Genomic DNA, 22,997 nt, shown 5'->3' with positions numbered 1-22,997 from the left:
CTGTAGGAACGTCCGTCTCACCTTCTCTGTATGCAGATGACTTCTGCATTTCGTACTGCTCCACCAGTTTTGGTGCTGCTGAGCGGCGCCTACAGGGAGCCATCAACAAGGCACAGTCATGGGCTCCACCCAACGGTTTCCAGTTTTTGGCCGCAAAGTATGTGTTATGCACTTCTGTCGGCGTCGCATCGTTCGTCCAGAACCAGAACTTTACCTTAATGACGACCCACTCACTGTAGTGGAGACGTATCGATTCTTAGGACTGGTTTTCGATGCCCAATTGCCCTTGGACACAATGGATGTCAATCGCACAGGTACTCATCTGGTGGCAGAAGGTGACCTTGAGTCGTAGACTGCCTCATTGAATGTATCATGCCTTCCCAGTCTCACAATCATGTAATCCTCCAGTGGAATTGTGGGGGGTTTTTCTACCACCTGACTGAGATACGGCAACTGTTAAACTTTACACATGCTTTCTGAATTGCCCTCCAGGAATCCTGGTTCCTGGCAATGCGGACCCCTGCCCTCCGCTGCTATAAGGGATAGGGGATAGTACAGGACCACTTCTCAATCTTCCTGTCACTCCCCTGGCGTCATGCCTACGGATACCTATCCAGATGGACCTTAAACAAGGCAGACTGGGAAGCCTTCACCTCTGTTGTCACCGCTGAATCTCCATCACATGGTGCCATCGATGCTGTCATTGAGCAGGTCACTACAACTATAGTTTCTGCGGTGGAAAACGCGATCCCTCGTTCTTTAGGGTGCCCCCAGCGAAAGACAGTCCCTTGGTGCTCGCTGGAAGTCACTGAGGTTATTACAGAGCGTCGGCGAACTCTACAGTGGCATAAGCGGCACCCTTCCCTAGAGCACCTAATAGTCTTTAAGGGGCTCTGTGTCCGCGTTCACCAGCTTATAAAACGACGGAAACGGGAGCGTTGGGAGAGGGACGTGTTGACCATTGGGTGCCATACGTCACCTTCCCAAGTCTGGACGAAGATTAGACGTCTTTTTGGGTACCAGACCCCCACAGGTGTCCCTGGCATTAACATCAATGACGTGTTATCCACTGATGCAAACACTATTGCCGAGTACTTTGCTGAGCACTGTGCTCGAGCCCTCAAACGGCGGATGGAGAGGAAAGTCCTCTCGTTCATTACACGCCACAATGAAGTTTATAACTTCCAATTTACAGAGTGGGAGCTGTTCAGCACCCTTGCACATTGCCCTGACACAACTCCTTGGCCAGATCGGTTCCACGGTCAGATGATTGAACATCTCTTGTCGGACTACCAGCGACACCACCTCTTCATCTTCAACCAAATCTGGTGCAATGGCGTATTCCCGTCACAATGGTGGGAGAACACCATCATTCCAGTACTCAAACCTGGTAAAAACTTGCTTGATCAGCCTCACCATTATTCTTTGTAAGCTGTTAGAACGTATGGTAAATCAGCAGTTGTGTTGGCTCCTGGAGTCACGTGGCCTACTGGCTCCATGCCAGGGCGGTTTCTGCCAGGGTCGCTCTACCACTGATAATCTTATGTCCCTCAAGTCTGCCATCCGAGCAGCCTTTTTCACACACCAACATATGGTTGCTGTCTTTTTTGATTTAAGGAAAGCTTATGTGACAACCTGGCGACATCATATCCTTGCCACTTTATATGAATGGCGTCTCTGGGGCCCGTTTCCAATTATTATCCAAAATTTCTCGTCGCTTCTTACTTTTCGTGTCGAAGTCGATGCCTACCATAGTTCCCCCTGTATTCAGGGAATGGCGTTCCGCACGGCTCCGTATTGTGTGTGTCTCTATTTTTAGTGGCTATTAACTGTCTAGCAGTAGCTGTAGGGCCGTCAGTCTCACCATCTTTGTGTGTGGACTACTTCTGCATTTTGTACTGCTCCTCCAGTACTGGTCTTGCTGAGCAGTGCCTACAGGGAGCCATCAACAAGGCGTAGTCATGGGCTCGAGCCCACGGTTTCCCGTTTTCGGCCGCAAAGTCGTGATTTATGCACTTCTATCGGCGTCGCACCGCTCATCCAGAACCAGAACTTTACCTTAATGACGACCCACTCACTGTAGTGGAGACATATCGATTCTTAGGACTGGTTTTCGACACCGAATTGACTTGGCTACCTCACCTTCGTCAGCTTAAGCTGAAGTGCTGGCAGCCCCTCAATGCCCTCCGCTGCCTGAGCAACACCAACTGGGGTGCAGATCGCTCTATGCTGCTGCAGTTCTACAGAGCCCTTTTCAATCCTGCCTTGACTATGGGAGTCTGGTTTACGGTTCGGTGGCACCCTCAGTGTTGTGTTTACTCAACCCAGTGCACCACTGTGGTGTTTGCGTAGCGACGGGAGCATTTAGAGCGTGTCCGGTGGGCAGTGTCCTGTAGGAGGCCACAGTCCCTCCATTGAAGGTTAGGGGTGCACAACTGCTGGCCAGTTACGTTGCACACGTTCGTAGTTCTCCTGCACATCCGAATTTCCGCCTTCATTCCAAACCACGGCGGCTCATCTCCCGCATCAGTGGCCCAGGTGAGGGCTTACAATTGCGGTTCCCGTCCGGTCTCTTCTGTCTGGAGTCCTTCCCGTTACCACCTCTCCTTGAGGTCCATTCACGTACTCCTCCATGGTGTACACCTAGGTCGCAGATTCTTGTGGACCTTTCACATGACCCTAAGGACTTCGTTAACCCCACCCCTGCGGCTCTCTGCTATCACTCACTTCCTCTCGATTCTTGACATGTCCTGGGGCCATGAAGTGGTTTACACCAACGACTCGATGGCTGATGGTCACATAGGCTTTGCATATGTTCATGGAAGACATATTGATCAGCACTCCTTGTCAGATGGTTGCAGTGTTTTCACTGCAGAGCTGGCGACCATATCTCGTGCTTATGAGCACATCCGCTCATGCCCTGGTGAGTCATTTCTTCTGTGTACTGACTCCTTGAGCAGCCTACAAGCTATCGACCAGTGCCATACAGACATACAGAAAACAGCAAATGCTCTCCGAATGTGGAGGTGATTTGATACAGTCAAGTACAGTGCTATATTACGCCTCCAGATCAGTGCATTTGGGATAGGTGTTGGCAGCTGTGCTACATTTACAGGCAATTTTAGAACACAGAACGAGATGTTATGTCGTGAGTGCATGGATAAATCTGACCTAAAATGGATAGAATTACGAAAAATGACGAGGGAATAGGTATAAATTGACAGAATATACACCAAAATACTGTGGAATTGAGGAAGTACTTGCGTATCTTCTGGTTCACACCGAACAATTTGTACATGGGGACAAGTATGCGGCAACAGGAGGAATCTGGGAAAACGTTGACATTGAAACGAATGGAAACAGGGAGGTAGTGAATTTTTTTTCCGTCAAGACAGTATTATACTGTGTGTCTATTGAGGTACCAGTGATACACGCGAGTTGGCTACTGTATTTGATGCTTTTCAGGAGGACAGAGAACCATTCACTTCTGAACTTACTTACATCTGCATTAAAGGATAACAGAGATTGGACAGGGTGATTGACTGAGATAGAATTATAACAAGGTATGATTTAATGGTTGACTGATTGATTCTAGAGAAGGAGAAGTTGCTGGAGGTCAATTTTTTCCAGTGTTCTGTCCGGATACATCAGTCGCGTGGCATAGCCTGCATTCTACTTGTATATAACAACGTGTTCTTCACGAGACGTGGAGTGTAGCGGTCTTCTTCTGGTCAGTTGCAGATTAATTCGCTAACGGTGCTGCAGGACTGGTTGGTCAATGGCAGTGTGAGGAGCGTCATTCACTCTCGAATTTTACCCTAAGACAGCGAGAATGCTCTGTGACTCCCATATGCAGAGAGACAGATCTGCGGGATACAATCATTCGCCTAGAGTATAGCTGGTCAAACTTTATAAAGTGGCCTATGCAGTGCGTGTATATTTAATAGGCGGCAGTAGCAGCAGTAGTTTGAGGTGTGAATTCGGTGAGGGACTTGGTAAACCGTTAGGATTGCTTGGAGGGCTGCACACTGCGCTATTCTGGGGAGTATTGCGAAATCTCTTTCTCCGCACTGGAGCCCCACCACAGCTATGTGTTGGGGAGCATTGTGAAATCTCTCTCTCCTCGCTGGACCAGACCGCAGCTGTGTGTCATTGCACCAGCATCGGTGCCTAGTTTACTTCTAAATGGGATTACCTTTTATAGTTCTTAATTTTGAGAATAACGACGATAGCATGTTGGGCTGACTGATTTGAATGGGTGCGGATCTGTAGTACTTGTATGCAGTTTGGGGACGTACAACATTGCGCTCATTTCCGCCGAATGGTCGAAACACGATCCTGTTGCAGTAACTAAGATCATTCTGTTTGTACATGGGTTGCAGAATGTGGTGGATATGGCTTTCTCCGACTTCTGCTCAGTTCTGACTTAATTTGGAGCGATTACATGCGCAGAGCTGTAGAAATGGCAGCAGTAACAAGATGCGTAGGGACTGGCTACAACCACGTTGTAATTTTACTGTAGCAGACAGGTTAGAGAAGGGTGACTTGTTTCGAGATATGAGAGTGCCAGAAGTATGATTCACTTGTGACTGTAATCATCAAAAGATCCAACACAGGTATGTGCTTCCATCGAGGGACTTGATTCCAAATCCCTGACAGCATTTCTAGCAGATAGCATGACAGCAGAGATATGAAAAGTTACTCTAGATTTCTTACGACCTCAATCAGCACACCATCTACTACTGTTTGAGATCTGTCTCAATCAGTCATCCCGTATAACTCAGTGGATGTACCGCAGAACCTCTGACATGGCATAGAGAGATAATAGGTTACAAATACTGTAGAAATATCTAGCTGGGGTAGCGTGAGGGAGTCGCAAATACCGGTTTCATACCACATTCCCTAGCTGAATTACTTTCAAAATTCAGTGACTTTATCATGAGGTTGCATCATGGGCTACGCGCAACTGGACTGTTGGTCTGATAATATACACTCCTATGATCACCGTCACGGTATTTGTCTGGACAAGAAACCACCTCATTCAGAGGTAATGTCGTACCTCAATTTATAAAGCAAGTATAGCTTTTAATGTGGAAACTTGTATGCACCTGTAGAACCAAGACCGCTTGTGATGGTGATATGGTATTTTCTCTCTGTTTTTAACATCTCGCTGTTTGTAAGACGATTAAGCCTCTCTTTCTAAGACACAGTGGTAGCATTTGAAAGAAAAACTTACGAGACATGTCCACCCATCGTTGATTTTTGGTCAATGTTATTTCGTATCGCCAGCAATCAGTTATTGACAAAGTATTATACTTACAAGGGAACCTCCCCATTGCACCCCCCTCAGATTTAGTTATAAGTTGGCACAGTGGATAGGCCGTGAAACACTGAACGCAGATCAATCGAGAAAACAGGAAGAAGTTGTGTGGAACTATGAAAAAAATTAGCAAAATATACAAACTGAGTAGTCCATGCGTAAGATAGGCAACATCAAGGATAACATGAGCTATGGAGTGCCGTGGTCTCCTGGTTAGCGTGAGCAGCTGCGGAATGAGGGGTCCTTGGTTCAAGTCTTCCCTCGAGTGAAAAGTTTAATTTTTTATTTTCAGACAGTTATTATCTGTCAGTCCGTCCGTCCGATGCGAGGTAACTGCGTCGTAGTATGGGGACGCTACACCTAAAGAAACATCGAAACACACGGCGTCTGTCGACTACAGCGCACGGAAGAGAGTATTCATGCTACCGAGGCTCCCTGGCTGGCAGTTGACTGTTCGCTACTCTGGACGAGAGTGCATTAAATACGTGAGTTGTATTCCGTGGGCAATATGAATCCAGCAAATATAGCTCGCGACATCAATAACAATCGCACGGTTGTGCGGTGCGGTCGAAAAACACAGGCACTAAACTTATTACAGTTAACAGAGACGTCAATGAACGAACGGACAGATCATAACTCTGCGAAAATAAAGAAAATAAACTTTTCACTCCAGGGAAGACTTGAACCAAGGACCACTCTTTCCGCAGCTGCTCACGCTAACCACTGGACCACGGCGCTCCTTAGCTCGCGCTGTCCTTGATGTTGCTTATGTTGCTCATGGATTACTCAGTTTCTATATTTTGCTTATTTTTTTCATAGTTCCACGCAACTTCTTCCTGTTTTCTCGATTGATCTGTGTTCAGTTTTTCAAGGCCTATCCACTGTGCCAACTTATAACTAAATCTGAGGAGGGTGCGATGGGGATGTTCTCTTGTTAGTAGTAGTAGTAGTAGTAGTAGTAGTAGTAGGGGATGTGGGATAGGTTTGCATTGATCATCAGGCTTATAAAGTATGTGTTTGTAGTCAGCCAAGTGCAAAGGAAGGTATGGATTTGACGTGGAGTACTGTGATGGCGAAGGGAAGAGTATGTCAAGTCACAAGAATGGTACAGATATTTATATTTCCAAAGCCATCAGCATGATGTACACTCCTGGAAATTGAAATAAGAACACCGTGAATTCATTGTCCCAGGAAGGGGAAACTTTATTGACACATTCCTGGGGTCAGATACATCACATGATCACACTGACAGAACCACAGGCACATAGACACAGGCAACTTGAAATGCACAATGTCGGCACTAGTACAGTGTATATCCACCTTTCGCAGCAATGCAGGCTGCTATTCTCCCATGGAGACGATCGTAGAGATGCTGGATGTAGTCCTGTGGAACGGCTTGCCATGCCATTTCCACCTGGCGCCTCAGTTGGACCAGCGTTCGTGCTGGACGTGCAGACCGCGTGAGACGACGCTTCATCCAGTCCCAAACATGCTCAATGGGGGACAGATCCGGAGATCTTGCTGGCCAGGGTAGTTGACTTACACCTTCTAGAGCACGTTGGGTGGCACGGGATACATGCGGACGTGCATTGTCCTGTTGGAACAGCAAGTTCCCTTGCCGGTCTAGGAATGGTAGAACGATGGGTTCGATGACGGTTTGGATGTACCGTGCACTATTCAGTGTCCCCTCGACGATCACCAGTGGTGTACGGCCAGTGTAGGAGATCGCTCCCCACACCATGATGCCGGGTGTTGGCCCTGTGTGCCTCGGTCGTATGCAGTCCTGATTGTGGCGCTCACCTGCACGGCGCCAAACACGCATACGACCATCATTGGCACCAAGGCAGAAGCGACTCTCATCGCTGAAGACGACACGTCTGCATTCGTCCCTCCATTCACGCCTGTCGCGACACCACTGGAGGTGGGCTGCACGATGTTGGGGCGTGAGCGGAAGACGGCCTAACGGTGTGCGGGACCGTAGCCCAGCTTCATGGAGACGGTTGCGAATGGTCCTCGCCGATACCCCAGGAGCAACAGTGTTCCTAATTTGCTGGGAAGTGGCGGTGCGGTTCCCTACGGCACTGCGTAGGATCCTACGGTCTTGGCGTGCATCCGTGCATCGCTGCGGTCCGGTCCCAGGTCGACGGGCACGTGCACCTTCCGCCGACCACTGGCGACAACATCGATGTACTGTGGAGACCTCACACCCCACGTGTTGAGCAATTCGGCAGTACGTCCACCCGGCCTCCCGCATGCCCACTATACGCCCTCGCTCAAAGTCCGGCAACTGCACATACGGTTCACGTCCACGCTGTCGCGGCATGCTACCAGTGTTAAAGACTGCGATGGAGCTCCGTATGCCACGGCAAACTGGCTGACACTGACGGCGGCGGTGCACAAATGCTGCGCAGCTAGCGCCATTCGACGGCCAACACCGCGGTTCCTGGTGTGTCCGCTGTGCCGTGCGTGTGATCATTGCTTGTACAGCCCTCTCGCAGTGTCCGGAGCAAGTATGGTGGGTCTGACACACCGGTGTCAATGTGTTCTTTTTTCCATTTCCAGGAGTGTATTTCCGATACTTCGCTCATTGTCGAACATCATTCAACTGAAACTGCAATCATAACATTTAATTGTAAGTATAGTGATCAAATATATATGTGACTGCTTTCATAGGATGATTCCGTCTACGTGTGGCCTGTGCTGGGAATGATTCACGTTTCCAGCTAACGGCAGAGGCCGTCCGAATGGCGACAGTCGAATAGCAAACTAATACTTAGTATGTGTTGGATAGCTTTCGTGATCACATGGAAATTTGAGAAGATTATGGACGTGTGTTTGCGCTGGGGCATTATTCCCACCCATGTAAATTGTTCAGTTGACTGCTTGTTCACATTTTGTGTCTTTATTTAGTTGAGAGAACATCGATTGTGGTGTGTGCATCTAGCAGGTGAAAGACACATTTGCTGGTTCTCTAGATATGAGAAACACCTTAGTTGGCTTTGTAAATTATAGGGGTGATTTGGAATCTGTTACATCAGTGACATCAGTATTCCGCAAGTGGAAATATCATTTTCCCATTTTCCTCTATTTGTTTCGAGTTCTCACATGAAGATGTTCGCAGACGGGATACGTTTCTAGTTACTCAGTGGTCTAGACCACACTCCACCTCACTAAAGTTTGGGGTTTGTAGAGAAATAACTCCATTATTTATCTTCAGAATTATGTTGCACACGCGATCGGTAGGATACCACTGTGTGCTTGATATCGAGAAGTACCGCGAAAATGGTATAATACAGGGTGATTCAAAAAGAATACCACAACTTTAAAAATGTGTATTTAATTAAAGAAACATAATATAACCTTCTGTTATACATCATTACAAAGAGTATTTAAAAAGGTTTTTTTTTCACTCAAAAACAAGTTCAGAGATGTTCAATATGGCCCCCTCCAGACACACGAGCAATATCAACCCGATACTCCCAACTCGTTCCACACTCTCTGTAGCATATCAGGCGTAACAGTTTGGATAGCTGCTGTTATTTCTCGTTTCAAATCATCAATGGTGGCTGGGAGAGGTGGCCGAAACACCATATCCTTAACATACCCCCATAAGAAAAAATCGCAGGGGGTAAGATCAGGGCTTCTTGGAGGCCAGTGATGAAGTGCTCTGTCACGGGCTGCCTGGCGGCCGATACATCGCCTCGGGTAGTTGACGTTCAGGTAGTTACGGACAGATAAGTGCCAATGTGGTGGCGCTCCATCCTGCTGAAATATGAATTGTTGTGCTTCTTGTTCGAGCTGAGGGAACAGCCAATTCTCTAACATCTCCAGATACTGTAGTCCAGTTACAGTAGCACCTTCGAAGAAGAAGGGACCAAAAACTTTATTGGCTGAAATGGCACAACGTTTAATACACCACCTATCAGGAGGTTTAACACCATACTTCGTTCGAAATGCACGCTGAACAACTGTCGTCGATTCACTTCTGCCGTACTCAATAACACAAAAAGCTTTCTGTTGAGCAGTTGCCATCTTAGCATCAACTGACGCTGACGCCTAGTCAACAGCGCCTCAAGCGAACAAATGTACAACTAAATGAAACTTTCTAGCTCCCTTAATTCGCTGACAGATAGTGCTTAGCTCTGCCTTTTGTCGTTGCAGAGTTTTAAATTCCTAAAGTTGTGGTATTCTTTTTGAATCACCCTGTATTATGGCAAACCATGCGAAAATACATGTGTTCTTGTAATCCCAGAGTCTGGAGATTGGTGTAGAAAAGCAAACAAGGAAGCAGGTTCAGACCAGAAACAGTAATGCGTTTGTGCCAAGGGGGAACAAGCCCAAATTTGTAGAACAGTTGTGAGAGTGACTTCGGTCCGCTGAGGGTCCTCTGGTCACCCGTAGAGGGTGGATGACCGCCGACCTCGCAGGGAAATATCTAGTGCTGCGAGGAGTGTATACAGTGCTGTCCATCTTCGTGCTATTTGTACAATTGATGTAAAAGGGCTGATTTTGTGCGGCGCAGGATACGAATTGTATGTTTACTACATCGACACAGTACACGGTGCTGTATTGCTGGGTTGGAGATCAGTTTCGCGCTCTAATATTCAAGCTCCTGTCGTCAGTGGGAAAGCAGTGTAATTGAGTAAGAGTTTTTCAGTATTTGACGATATGTAGGGGCACTTTACAAGGTTTAATTGTCAGTGCAATATGGCGATCTGTGTAAAATATTTTTTCTGCTGCTGTAAGCCTCAACTGCAGAAAGAAAAAAAAAAGGCGAATGGTGCTTCCACACCAGTGTCATCAGTAATCCGGTGGGTAAATTCGATAAGAGCCAGTCATAATGTGCAATTTTTCCCAAGATATCCTTTGTTCTGGGATATAGGAGTCTCTACATAACAGTGAGAACGTTTGCATACGTTGAAAGCAGGAAGGGTGACACATGATGGACTGGATGCCACGTATTCAATGCGAGGAAGAATGCATTTGACATTATTCTGCGCTATTTTCGTCAACAGGTTCTGTTAGGACAAGAATTATTGTGCATACAAGCCGAGACATCACGAACACTACTACAAAAGCACATGTTAAGAATTTCTGAGACACTATACAATCCCCGAGAGTTCGAATTGGTTCTTATTTTAGATAGCCATGTGGCTTCAGTATAACATTGAGAACGTTGCTAGATGCTCTTGCAGTGGTATGTAGCTATGCGCTGCGATGCGTTAAACCACACGTCATGCATGTCCCGTTAGAATCTCTAGGGAGAATGCAGCCAATGCTATTCTGGAATGGATTTCTGCAGCGTCTGCGAGGGTGAGCTGCTCGGCAATTAGGTCTTTGCTGGACTGCAGGTAGAGAGAGGAATCACACCAGTAGTGACGGACACGTGCATGCAGCCCAGAGGATGAGTTGGCGCTTATTTAGATAGACATGTGACGTCAGTATAACACTCGAAGAACTTTAACTGTAGAGGTGACTTTGACATGCCATCGGCAGTGGCGTGAGAGTGATGGCTTACGCTGGCTTGCGTCCGGCGGTGTCGACGTGCGCGTGCCCTTGGAGCGTCTGCGGTCTGCAAATAGGTCTTCGCTCCCATCTGGTCACATCATCAACGGTGCCTAGGTGATCATGTATTTCGAGAGGAATTTCTCAGATGTGAAGTATGAAAAGGATGCTGCCGCTTCATGCTTGAGGGATCTGAATGGGCACCTGTGTGTAGCTTGGCAGCTGACGGCTGCATCACTTTACGGGGGCTGGAGGTGCATCCCGACTTCTGGAAGCGTGTGCGGTAGCCTCCTGTGTGGTCCAGTGGACAGGGGGTGGTGGGCAGTGCCTGCACGCGTTGTTTGCCTGTCTGTTGCATTATTTTGCGAGCAGGTTTGCAGGCTGCACTATGCGTTATTTGGACAGTTTACGAGTTGATTTCGTGTCTGCATGTCAGTGTACTGCATTATTTAGAAGGAGTTTACATGTCTGTGTGCTGTGTACTGAAATTATTTCGGTGTTTTACGAGTTGTTTCTGTGTCTGTAGTGAATTATTTAGGAGTAGTTTACAGGTCCGTAGGCTGTGTGGCATGACCCCAAGCATGTCAGAGCGTGTGTGATAAATATACTATCTCAAATCCATCCCTAAATAAATTATTCCAAAATAAATAAAGTACACTCCTTCCTCTCTCCAGAAGCCCAGTGCAGGCTGAGTCATTTTCTCCTCCAGACAGCCATCTTGGGTTACGTCACGGAATGGATGATTGCGCTCTCTGGTGGCAGTACTGTGTACTAGGTCCAGAGCTCATGGTGAACACATTGTTTCCCGCCATTTTCCCCACCATGTTGGATTATGTCATGGAATGGATGACAGTGCCCTATGGTGGCAGTACTCTGTACTAGGTCAGTTGGACTCTGGACCCCATGGCGACCACACTGTTTCTCTCCATTTTCCCCCGCCATCTCGGATTGCATCACAGAATGGACAACAGCGCCCTCTGGTGGCAGTACTGTGTATTAGGTCAGTTGGACTCCAGACCTCGTGGTGAACACACTCGATGGAGGTACTGCCTCTGTTTAAATAAAGACTGAAAACAAAGACTAATGTTCAGCACAGTTCGAGTCCTCTTCCAACCATTTCCTATGAAGAGGTGGCGGTCGGATGACTTAGGTTAGTGGAGGTAGCCCAAGTGCCCTTCCTTTCCCGCCATTTTCTTAGGTGAGTAGAGATAGCCCAAATGGCTTTTCTTTACCGCCAAAATACAAATTTCCCTCTAATTCCTTGGAAGAAGTGGCGGTCAGACGACTTAGTTTAGTGGAGGTAGCCCAGTTAACCTATCTTCCCATCATTTTCTTAGGTTAGTAGAGGTGTGTTGCATTATCCTGATGGAATTTGAACTTCCCGCCATTTTCTGGGGGGGGGGGGGGTTAGGTTAGTGGAGGTATCCCAATTGACGTATCTTCCCTCCAACATCCGCCATCTTGGATAACGTCGTCTGCTGTTGCCAAGTCTACAGGCCGTCATCTTGGATGACTTCATCACTGCCATCTTGGATACATCTGGCAACACTGGAAAGTGGGGGTGGCGCTGGCCTAGTCCTGCTACTGGTGGGGTAGGACTGCCCATTTTAACGTTTCCAAATACGTTTTGACCTGTTTTGCAACATGGGGTCGAGCGTTGTCATGCTGCAAAATCACTTTATCGTTCCTCTTGCTGTATTGCGGCCATTTGTCTTTTAATGCTCTGCTCAAACGCATTAATTGCATGCGATAACGAGCACTCGGTTTTAACACCTCATAGTACACGACACCAAGCTGGTCCCACCAAATGCAGACCATGATCTTGGAGCCGTGAATATTCGGTTTGGCTGTCGACATGGAAGGATGGCCGGGATATCCACATGATTTTTTGCGTTTAGGGTTATCGTAATGAATCCATTTTTTGTCCCCGGTCACAATTTGATGCAGAAATCCCTTCCGTTTTTGCCTGTGAAGCAACTGTTCACAAAGACGCAAATGCCGTTCAACGTCTCTTGGTTTCAGCTCACACGGGACCCAAGTTCCTTCTTTCTGAATCATGCCCATAGTCTTGAGACGTTTTGAAATGGCTTGCTGTGTCATTCCCACTAATCGTGCTAAATCTTGAGTTTGACGAGTGTCTTCTGCATCTTCGAAAACATTCTCTCCTTCACCACTATGCCGGTCTATGACGTTAAAATCACCGTCTTAAAGCGTTGAAACCACTCGTAACACGTTCTTTCACTAATAGCGCACTTACCATACGTACTTGAGAGCATTCGATGAGACTCAGCCGCTGTTTTCTTCATATTGAAACAAAACAGTAACACCTCCCGCAAATGACGAGAATTAGGCTCGTAAACTGACATTTTCAATCAAGAACAACTTTATGATGCAGACACAAGTCGACTAATGTTGACCGAGGTCCAAGCTAACTGCCTGACGTCTGCGATTGGTTCCTTTCGACCGCTACTTACCGTTGTCGCCACCTGTCTGCAAACTGGGGAAGCAAAGTTGTACACCTTGTAGTTGAATTTACAGCCTTCAGATTTGTGTGACTTATCGCGTAATCCAAATTTAGCGGATTTCTTTTAGTACTCGTGTGAATAACTTCACACTTTTCTTTATTCAGGGTCAATTGCCACTTTTCGTACCATACAGATATCCTATCTAAATCATTTTGCAATTCGTTTTGGTCATCTGATAACTTTACAAGACGGTAAATGACAGCATCATCTGCAAACAGTTTAAGGCGGCTACTCAGATTGTTTCCTATGTCGTTAATATAGATCAGGAACAATAGAGGGCCTATAACACTTCCTTGGGGAACGCCGGATATTACTTCTGTTTTACTCGATAGCTTTCCGTCTATTACTACGAACTGTGATCTTTCTGACACGATATTACGATCGCACAACTGAGGCGATATTCCATAGGCAAGCAGTTTGGTTAGAAGACGCTTGTGCGGAACGGTGTAGAAAGCCTTCTGGAAATCTAAAAATATGGAATCAATTTGACATCCCGTGTCGATAGCACTCATTATTTCATGAGTATAAAGAGCTAGTTGTGTTTCACAATAACGATATTTTCTGAATACGTGCTGACTGTGTGTCAATAAATCGTTTTCTTCGAGGTACATCATAATGCGTGAGCACAGTATATGTTCCAAAACCCTACTGCAAATCGACGTTAATGATATGGGCCTGTAATTCAGCGGATTACCCCTATTTCCCTTTTTGGGTATTGGTGTGACTTGAGCAGTTTTCCCGGCCTTTAGATACGGATCTTTCAGTGAGCGAGCGGTTGTATATAATTGCTAAATATGGAGCCATTGTATCAGCATACTCTGAAAGGAACCTGACTGGTATACGATCTGGACCGGAGGCCTTGCCTTTATTAAGTGATTTAAGCTGCTTTGCTACGCCGAGGATATCTACTTCGATGTTTCTCATTTTGGCAGCTTTTCTTGATTGGAATTTGGGAATACTTACTTCGTCTTCTTTGGTGAAGGAGTTTCAGAAAACCATATTTAATAACTCTGCTTTAGTGGCATTGTCGTCAGTGACTTCATCATTGTTATCGCGCAGTGAAGGTATTGATTGCGTCTTGCCACTGTTGTGGTTTATGTATGACCAGAATCTCTTTGGGTTTTCTGCCAAATTCCGAGACAGAGTTTGGTTGTGGAAATTATTAAAAGCGTCTAGCATTGAAGTACGCACTATATTTGGAACTTCTGCAAAACTTTGCCAATCTTGGGGATTTTGCGTTCTTTTAAATTTGGCATGCTTTTTTCGCTGCTTCTTCAACAGCGATCTGACCCGTTTTGTGTACCATGGTGGATCAGTACCACGACTTATTAATTTATGTGGTATATATTTCTCAATTGCCGTCGATACTACTACCTCTTTGAAATCGTTCCACATCTTTTCTACGCTTACGTGATCAGATCGGGAGTGAAGACTGTCTCTTAAAAAGGTGTTAAGAGCATTTTTACCAGATGTACTTTGCGTTTCTTTTTGATGGTTGTGGGTGTTACGGTATTCAGCCTAGCAGTAACTGCCTTGTGGTCGCTAATCCCTGTATTCGTCATGATACTCCCTATTTGTCCAGGATTATTTGTTGCTAAGAGGTCAAGTATGCTTTCACAACCTTTTGCGCTTCGTGTGGGCTCGTGAACTAATTGTTCAAATAAATTTTCTGAGAAAGCATTCAGTACAATTTCGGATGACGTTTTATGCCCGCCGCCGGCTTTAAACATATAATTTTTCCAGCGTATTGAGAGTAGATTGAAGCCACCACCGACTATAATTGTATGAGTGGGGTAATTATTTGAAATGAGACTCAAGTTTTCCTTGAACTGTTCTGCAACTATATCTTCTAAGGGGGGGGGGGGGGGGGACGATCCAATTAATGGTTTAGTCAGGTTGTCAAATATAACCTCTATCCATACTATTTCGCAGGAACTATTTACTTCAATATCACTACAAGGTAAACTATTTCTGACAGCAATAAATACTCCACCGCTAACTATATTTAATCTATCCTTTCTGAACACTGGTAGGTCGTTTGAAAAAATTTCGCCTGAACTTATTTCCGGCTTTGGCCAGCTTTCCGTACCTATAACTATCTGAGCTTCAGTGCTTTCTATTAGGGCTTGGAGCTCTGGTTCTTTCCCAACACAGGTACGACAATTTACAACAACAATACCGATCGTTTCTACAACTACTTTACTGTGTTTTACCTGCCCCCTTTTAGACGGACGGCGTTCCTGTGGTTTTCTGAGACACTCTAACCCAAAAAGCCGCCCAGTCCCTTCCACACAGCCCCTACTACCCATGTAGCCGCTTCCTGTGTGTAGTGGATTCCTCACCTGTTAAGCGGAACCCGGAAACCCACCACCCGATGGTCAAGGAATTGCAGCGTACACGGCCACAGAACGGCCTGAGCCTCTGATTCAGACCCTCCACTCGACTCTGCGGTAAATGACCACTGTTGCTTCTATCAACGATGCTGCAGATAGTGAGTTCCGCAGCAGGTGATGGAGTTTCTACAAGCCGGGGGAAAGACAGACCTATGGTGGTGCTGGTAGTTGACCTGAAAGTAACTAAATCGATAAAATAGCTAGTGGTAAGCATCTGGAACGATTTGAATGTGTATATCAGTCTCAGCTTCATTTGCTGGAATCCCCAATAATGCAAACATTAGGGAGTGATAGATCGAGTTACATGTGGCAGGCGAGGAGCCACAAATTCTGTCTACGCACTGCCCACTGCTTTAGCTGGAATGCGACATCAAAGTCAGCCCACTCTCAAATAGTGCGTGGGGGCAAGGGGAGTGTGTGTGTTGGAAGCTCTTTGACGCTGTTAGAGTCACATTATGTCAGTATATTCCAATTGAAAAAGCGTTTATTATCACAGACACTTTGAAACTGCAGCCTTATTTGATTCAGATATCAGTTTACTTGTCATACGTTTCAAACTTATATCCTTGCATAAAGATTCCAAGTGTTCATTCAAACTGTTGGATCTCCATGTATTGCAAATCTGCTACATTTGTGTGAACTTTTTAACTCAGATACGTCCACAAAACCTTGAACTATTGTCACTTCATAGCCACACTAATGTTCGGATCCAAAAGCATGGTCGTCAGTGAAGTACAACAGTTAGTGCTGAACACCAACATACAGCCAGAACCGAACTGAATTTGTAGATATATATATATATTTGTGGTTTTAGGGCGCACAACTTCAATGGTCATTAGCGCCCTGACGACGTTAAGAATGCACCGCGAGGCACAAGTTTAAAACAACAACTAAAAGGGAAAACACGATAAAAGACAGACTGACAGGCAAAGGATTAAAAAACAGAATCATCAAATGTCCTTAGAGAGGTTTGTCAAATTGATAAAACGAAGAACGCGAGCAGCTGCTCGTGGGTCATCCGCTAAAATGGCATCTAGAGTACATGGCAGGTTAAGATCTAGACGCAGTGTGTTAAAATCCGGACAGGACATTAAAATGTGGCGGACCGTCAGCAATTGCCCACATGGGCAGAACGGCGCCGGCGCAGCCGTCAGCAGATGGCGATGGCTGAACCGGCAGTGTCCAATGCGTAACCGGGCCAAAACGACCTCCTCCCGCCGAGAAGGGCGTGAGGAGGACGTCCAAGCCGCGGGGAGAGGTTTCAAGGCCCGAAGCTTGTTGTCTGTAAGTGCAGCCCAATCGGCATGCCACAGCGATAAAATGCGCCGACAAATGACCCTGCTACAATCTGACGAAGGGACACAACAAGAAGCTGTCCGAGGCTGGAGGACCGCAGCCTTGGCCGCGGCATCTGCAGCTTCGTTCCCAGGGATACCGACATGGCCAGGGACCCACATAAAGCTAACCGGAGAACCGACGTCCACCAGCTGCTGAAGAGAGCGTTGGATCCGGTGCACGAAAGGGTGAACCGGATACGGATCACTGAAGCTCTGGATGGCACTCAGGGAATCGGAGCAGATGACATAAGCAGAATGTCGGTGGCGGCAGATGTAAAGAACAGCCTGGTAGAGGGCAAAGAGCTCAGCTGTGAAGACCGAACAATGGCCATGGAGCCGGTATTTGAAACTTTGTGCCCCGACAATAAAAGAACACCCGACCCCGTCATTGGTCTTTGAGCCATCTGTATAAATGAAGGTCATATTGATGAACTTCGAACGAAGTTCAATAAAACGGGAGTGGTAGACCGAACCGGGGGTAACCTCTTTTGGGAGCGAGCTGAGGTCAAGGTGAACGCGGACCTGAGCCTGGAGCCAAGGTGGCGTGTGGCTCTCGCCCACTCTAAAGGTTGCAGGGAGTGAAAAATCAAGGTGCTGAAGGAGGCGACGAAAGCGAACTCCAGGGGGTAGCAGGGCAGAGACATACAACCCGTATTGACGGTCGAGAGAGTCGTCAAAAAAGGAACGATAAGACGGGTGGTCGGGCATTGACAGTAGCCGACAGGCATACCGACAAAGCAGTATATCGCGCCGGTAGGTGAGTGGCAATTCGCCAGCGTCAGCATGAAGACTCTCTACGGGACTAGTATAAAACGCTCCGATCGCAAGTCGTAAACCCCGATGTTGTATGGAGTTGAGGCGGCGTAAGATGGATGGCCGTGCAGTGGAGTATACGAAGCTCCCATAATCCAGCTTGGAGCGGACGATCGACCGATATAGACGAAGCAGGACGGTTCGATCCGCTCCCCACGACATACCACTGAGAACACGGAGGACATTTAAAGAACGGGTACAACGGGCAGCCAAATATGACACATGTGGAGACCAGCTAAGTTTCCTGTCAAATGTAAGACCTAAAAATTTTGTTGTCTCCACGAATGGAAGAACAACGGGACCGAGTCGTAAGGACGGTGGGAGAAACTCTTTGTAGCGCCAGAAGTTGATACAGACCGTCTTCTCGGCAGAAAAACGGAAGCCATTGGCGACACTCCAGGAGTAAAGACGGTCAAGACAACGCTGAAGACAACGCTCCAGGAAACATGTACGCTGCGCGCTGCAATAGATGGTAAAATCGTCCACGAAAGGGGAGCCGGATACATCAGCTGGGAGGCAATCCATTATTGGATTGATCGCTATGGCGAAGAGAGCGACGCTCGAAACTGAGCCCTGTGGCACCCCATTCTCCTGGCGAAAGGTGTCCGACAGGACAGAACCCACACGTACTCTGAACTGTCGATCCATTAAAAAGGAACGAATAAAAAGAGGGAGGTGACCGCGAAGGCCCCATGTATGCATGGTGCGGAGAATGCCCGCCCTCCAACAGGTGTCGTAAGCCTTCTCCAAATCAAAGAACACAGCCGCGGTCGGGCACTTCCGCAAGAAGTTATTCATAATGAAGGTCGACAAGGTAACCAGATGGTCAACAGCAGAGCGGCGCCTACGAAATCCACATTGTACACTCTTTGACATAAAACTTGACCGGCGGCCGGCCGCTTCAGGGGCTAAGTCCGCGCCGATCGCGACATGGGACAAAAAAACTGGCCAACTCGCTAATTCTCTAAGTCCGGTTATCTGCACAATCTGGCAACACTGTAGACTGCGGCACTTCCTGGAGGAAAACTTGTCCCATGATAGAGAAACTCTAGGCTGATTACGCCTGTGGTCTAGCGGTAGCGTGCGTTGTTTCTGTTCATAATGTCAGTGGATCGAGAGCAGCTGGCATAAAATATTTTTATAGCCTCTTCTGTCTGAATGCTGAAGACGTGAATGTAATGGTAGCGCAGATTCAATCTATTTCGCTTTGTGACACACCGATATCAAAATTTTATCCAGTAAAGATTTTGCGGCAGATTTCCTGCAGACTGTCCTCCTCTGGACGCCGTATGCGGCAAAGCTCCGGGATCCATTTGCTGGCTACTGGCAGCGGCCGCGGCGGCAGCAGCGGCGCTGCACTCCCCCGTTCTTTATCGAAAGCGCCTGCTACCGCTCATCGCTTTTGATGATTTAAAACGCTTTATTATTAAATGTTGCTCCACAGAAAATTTCTACAATTTCCATTCACGCTCAAAAGCAACGGAGACAGACGCCCTGATTAGTAGGCGGGTATTATGTTACATTAATCGGCAAGAGCTGAGTATGGCCCGAAATTAATTTTATAGACTGGGACGAAATTAAACCACCTCACTACATTCGATGAATTTATAAATGCTTCATACCTCGTTTCTTTTCCTTTCAAACTCAATTATTTGTGCAACTTTTGGTCAATGTTTGGATGTTTTCGTCAAGCCAGAGTGAGCGTCTGTGGTGTAAAGTGTATTACAGTTCTTGTTTCATTCCTTATGGTAAGTCTATGCGATAAACTGTGTGAATACCTTGCAATGCATGCTCTGTAGCAGTGCAGGAACACTGCACATTTGGAGTTCCATGTATGGGTTCATGAAGTATTTATTGTTGATCGGAAGTGATAGTTAGGGTCATCAGATTTAAACCAGAAAAATTTGTCGTTTTGAAGGTTTCAGAGAACGGAAAGGAATTGCTAACGCCGGTGTTAGAAAACGTCTACAGTTAAATGCTATTGCAAAAATTTAGAAGAAGGGAACTATATTAATGAACATGTGCACTTCATAAACAACCTTCTCACATGTTAGACCTATATGACGAACAAAGCTCAAATTTATATCGTTGACAGTCGGTTTGAATCTTTTCAGGGTCTATTTTACAGTGAAGCACCTTGGAATTTGCAAAGCAGAAATCCATGATATTAATTTACTAAGTCGAAATCGGACGAAGATTGATGTTTAAAGGCATTCTTCAGATTTCGCATAAGAAATTTTTACTAGCAGTTTGCAACTCCATTAATTAAAATGGAAAATAAAAGGTTGTAGTCAGCGGCTTCTACCGTGATTCGAACTGCTATGTCTTATAGTACAAGCACTGCAACGCACAAGGGAACCTCTGAGCTAACGACACACTGGCGGCCAGAGGCGGAATATAGTCACTGCCATGTTGCCTGAGCCTCAAAACGCAACCTTAAACACACGAACAGAGGAGGTGGAGATTACTGTTTTAACGTCCCGTCGACAACGATGTCATTAGAGACGGAGCACAAGCTCGGATTAGGGAAGGATGGGGAAGGAAATCGGCCGTGCCCTTCCTAAGGAACCATCCCGGCATTTGCCTGAAGCGATGTAGCGAAATCATTGAAAACCTAAATCAGGATGTCCGGGCGCGGGATTGCACCGTCGTCCTCCCGAATGCACACACAAACAGGTGTTACTTACGTGAAGAACGCCGTTCTTGGAGTCCAGAAATTAAATATACTTTCTAATTGTGTCATCTTGCAGTGGATTATATCGTACGAGTCTTCGATGTGGAAAACGAATGTCAAGTGAATTTAGAGAGGTAACGCCGACCTACACCCGGAAGTAAATGCACTATCACGTTGTTGACAAATAGTTGCTACGACGCTGCCATTTCTAGGCTCTCTGACGAGGCAGCTCTTCAGCGAAATGCTTGCCGTGATTCTCCGATACGGTTCTTCAGAGTGCAGACGCGCGCGCACGTTTGGTTTTTATGCAGCGTTCTCCGCTGATGGTTTCTGACGTCGCCTTGTGGGCTATGTATACATATGAGACATTCAATTATCATTAATCCAGAATGATACAAGTTTCAGCTTCCGGCGTGGAAGAAGGCTGTTGACGCCGACATTATATCATTTCAACGTAGGGAAAGCAAAACGGATCATTCAATGTTTCTCATTCAACATAAAGCATGTGAGATAATTTTCCATAACGTTCATAATCATCTAAAAATACAAACGAAGTAAAAATACACCGTAAGCTTATTCGAATTGAATATAACGCTTTGCACCTCGATGTCGAATTTGTCCACTTGCAATCTTTTGCAGCATACACATAGAATGTCATGATTACCACGAGAATGAAGAAATATGTTGGTAAGGATGGAAGCAAGAAGAGACGCAGTCAACAAATATTCTATTCCTCATGGCATTCATTTCATTTGACACGTAAGAAGAGGTAAAGCGGGAATTTACTTTCGTTAACACGAAAGATATGCCGCACATATTGATAACGAGGAAGTCTGCGTCTTCATACGTTTCCTCCTTGAAATCTGTATGCTCTATTATATACTAAGTAGCCCGATCATTGTTTCAGTAATGTTACCCTCTTGTTTGACCCCGTAACGATGAACAGATTCCAAATGCATGTCTCCTTTCCTGGGTTGTTTTTTGTGTTTTATTGTTTGGAATTCCTGAAGCAGACCACTGTGCCTTCCCCCCTCGTGGGTTAGGTCTCAAAACTAAACCGCTTTGTATCCAATGGCATAATTTATTCAGACAGCATCAGCATAAGACTATCAAACAAAGCCTTCTATTTACAGTTGCAGCACTCTAACCAGCACTGACCAAAGTGTAATCCACGGTCATGGTCCTAAATTACCAGCTGTCTGCTACTGTGGCAAAGTCCGTACTACACTTTCGATTCCGCAGCACCATTTTATCTGGTAACACTGTGTAGTTGCACAGTTGTGCTACCAGGTCTGTCCTCACACTGTCAACTTTATGTATCTCACTTCTCCTGTAGCGTAGATCACGAGGAGCCGAAGTAAATGAGTGTATTCTCCATGACGTAACATTCAGTATTCCCTTCTTTCATAGCCACTCTTCATGTGCATCGATACCAAATAGGAATGCGAAAACTCTTGCGAGTGAGAGAATGACAATAACAATCGTAACAAGAACAAGCAAATAATGAATGATGTTTATTCCAACGCAGAACGAGAATGGCTTTAAATATAAAAATCTGTATCTATATCTATATCCATATCTATTGATCTTTGACTTGGCACAATGCAAATATATTCTTAGCATTTAGTTACTGAATTTAGTTCTGATCTTTGCAGAGAAAAGGAAAAGTCGGTACTTCTCGCTAGTGTAATATAATGTGAACCAGCAACTACCCTTTCCTTAGTACACGACTCAAGCAGGTCCTCAAGTAGGTAGCAAGGCACTGCTGCATTCTGTTCCCTGACATTGCTCTGATGACGGTTAATGCAGATAGTTCCGATTATGAAATACAAAACGTATTGCAGGTTAGTTCCTAGGATAGTAACATTAAATTTGCGTTGTAGACGGCACATGAACGTGACGACTATCCATATTACTCATCAATATAAAAAGACAATATTTTGGGAATTTAGCAGGATTACTCGAATTCTGAAATTGGGTGACTGACTGCACAGGTGCTAAACGTCGTCAAGAGTATACGATGTCCTAATCGCATTAGGAATATGAAGATCGTCTTCGACAGCTCGCAACTTTCACATTGCTATCTCCACCCTACTCCAGACAGCCCTCGGTCTAGTTGCACTACGTTGCCGATGTTATGGAAGGCCTTCAAACCGAGAACAGACCACATATTGAAAAATACAAGCGAATTCTCTTGCAGCGTAAGCTTATTGTAACTAATCTAAAAATTATTGGAGAGGAACATTGTCCTATTCAAAAAAAGTAAAATGTTACACACTGTTGACGTCAAACGGACATTATCTATGTCCTGTCTTGTGTCCTACTCATCTATAATATCAAGTGTACTATGAAAATGATTATATATAATGGATGATAGGGTAATGCATTGATACCAGATGGTGGGGGCCGGCCGGTGTGGCCGTGCGGTTC

General features: G+C 46.0%; 1 protein-coding gene across 1 annotated transcript in view; it reads left to right on the top strand.

Annotated features, from left to right (window-relative positions):
• LOC126248048 (xaa-Pro aminopeptidase 3-like) overlaps window positions 1-22,997 on the top strand; it is a 230,057-nt gene that overhangs the window by 39,776 nt on the left and 167,284 nt on the right. The gene's annotated exons all lie outside the window — the stretch shown is intronic.

The sequence above is a fragment of the Schistocerca nitens genome, chromosome 3, assembly GCF_023898315.1.
Source record: "Schistocerca nitens isolate TAMUIC-IGC-003100 chromosome 3, iqSchNite1.1, whole genome shotgun sequence".
Classification (NCBI taxonomy): Eukaryota; Metazoa; Arthropoda; class Insecta; order Orthoptera; family Acrididae; genus Schistocerca; species Schistocerca nitens.
This window is presented reverse-complemented; position numbering and strand designations above follow the sequence as displayed.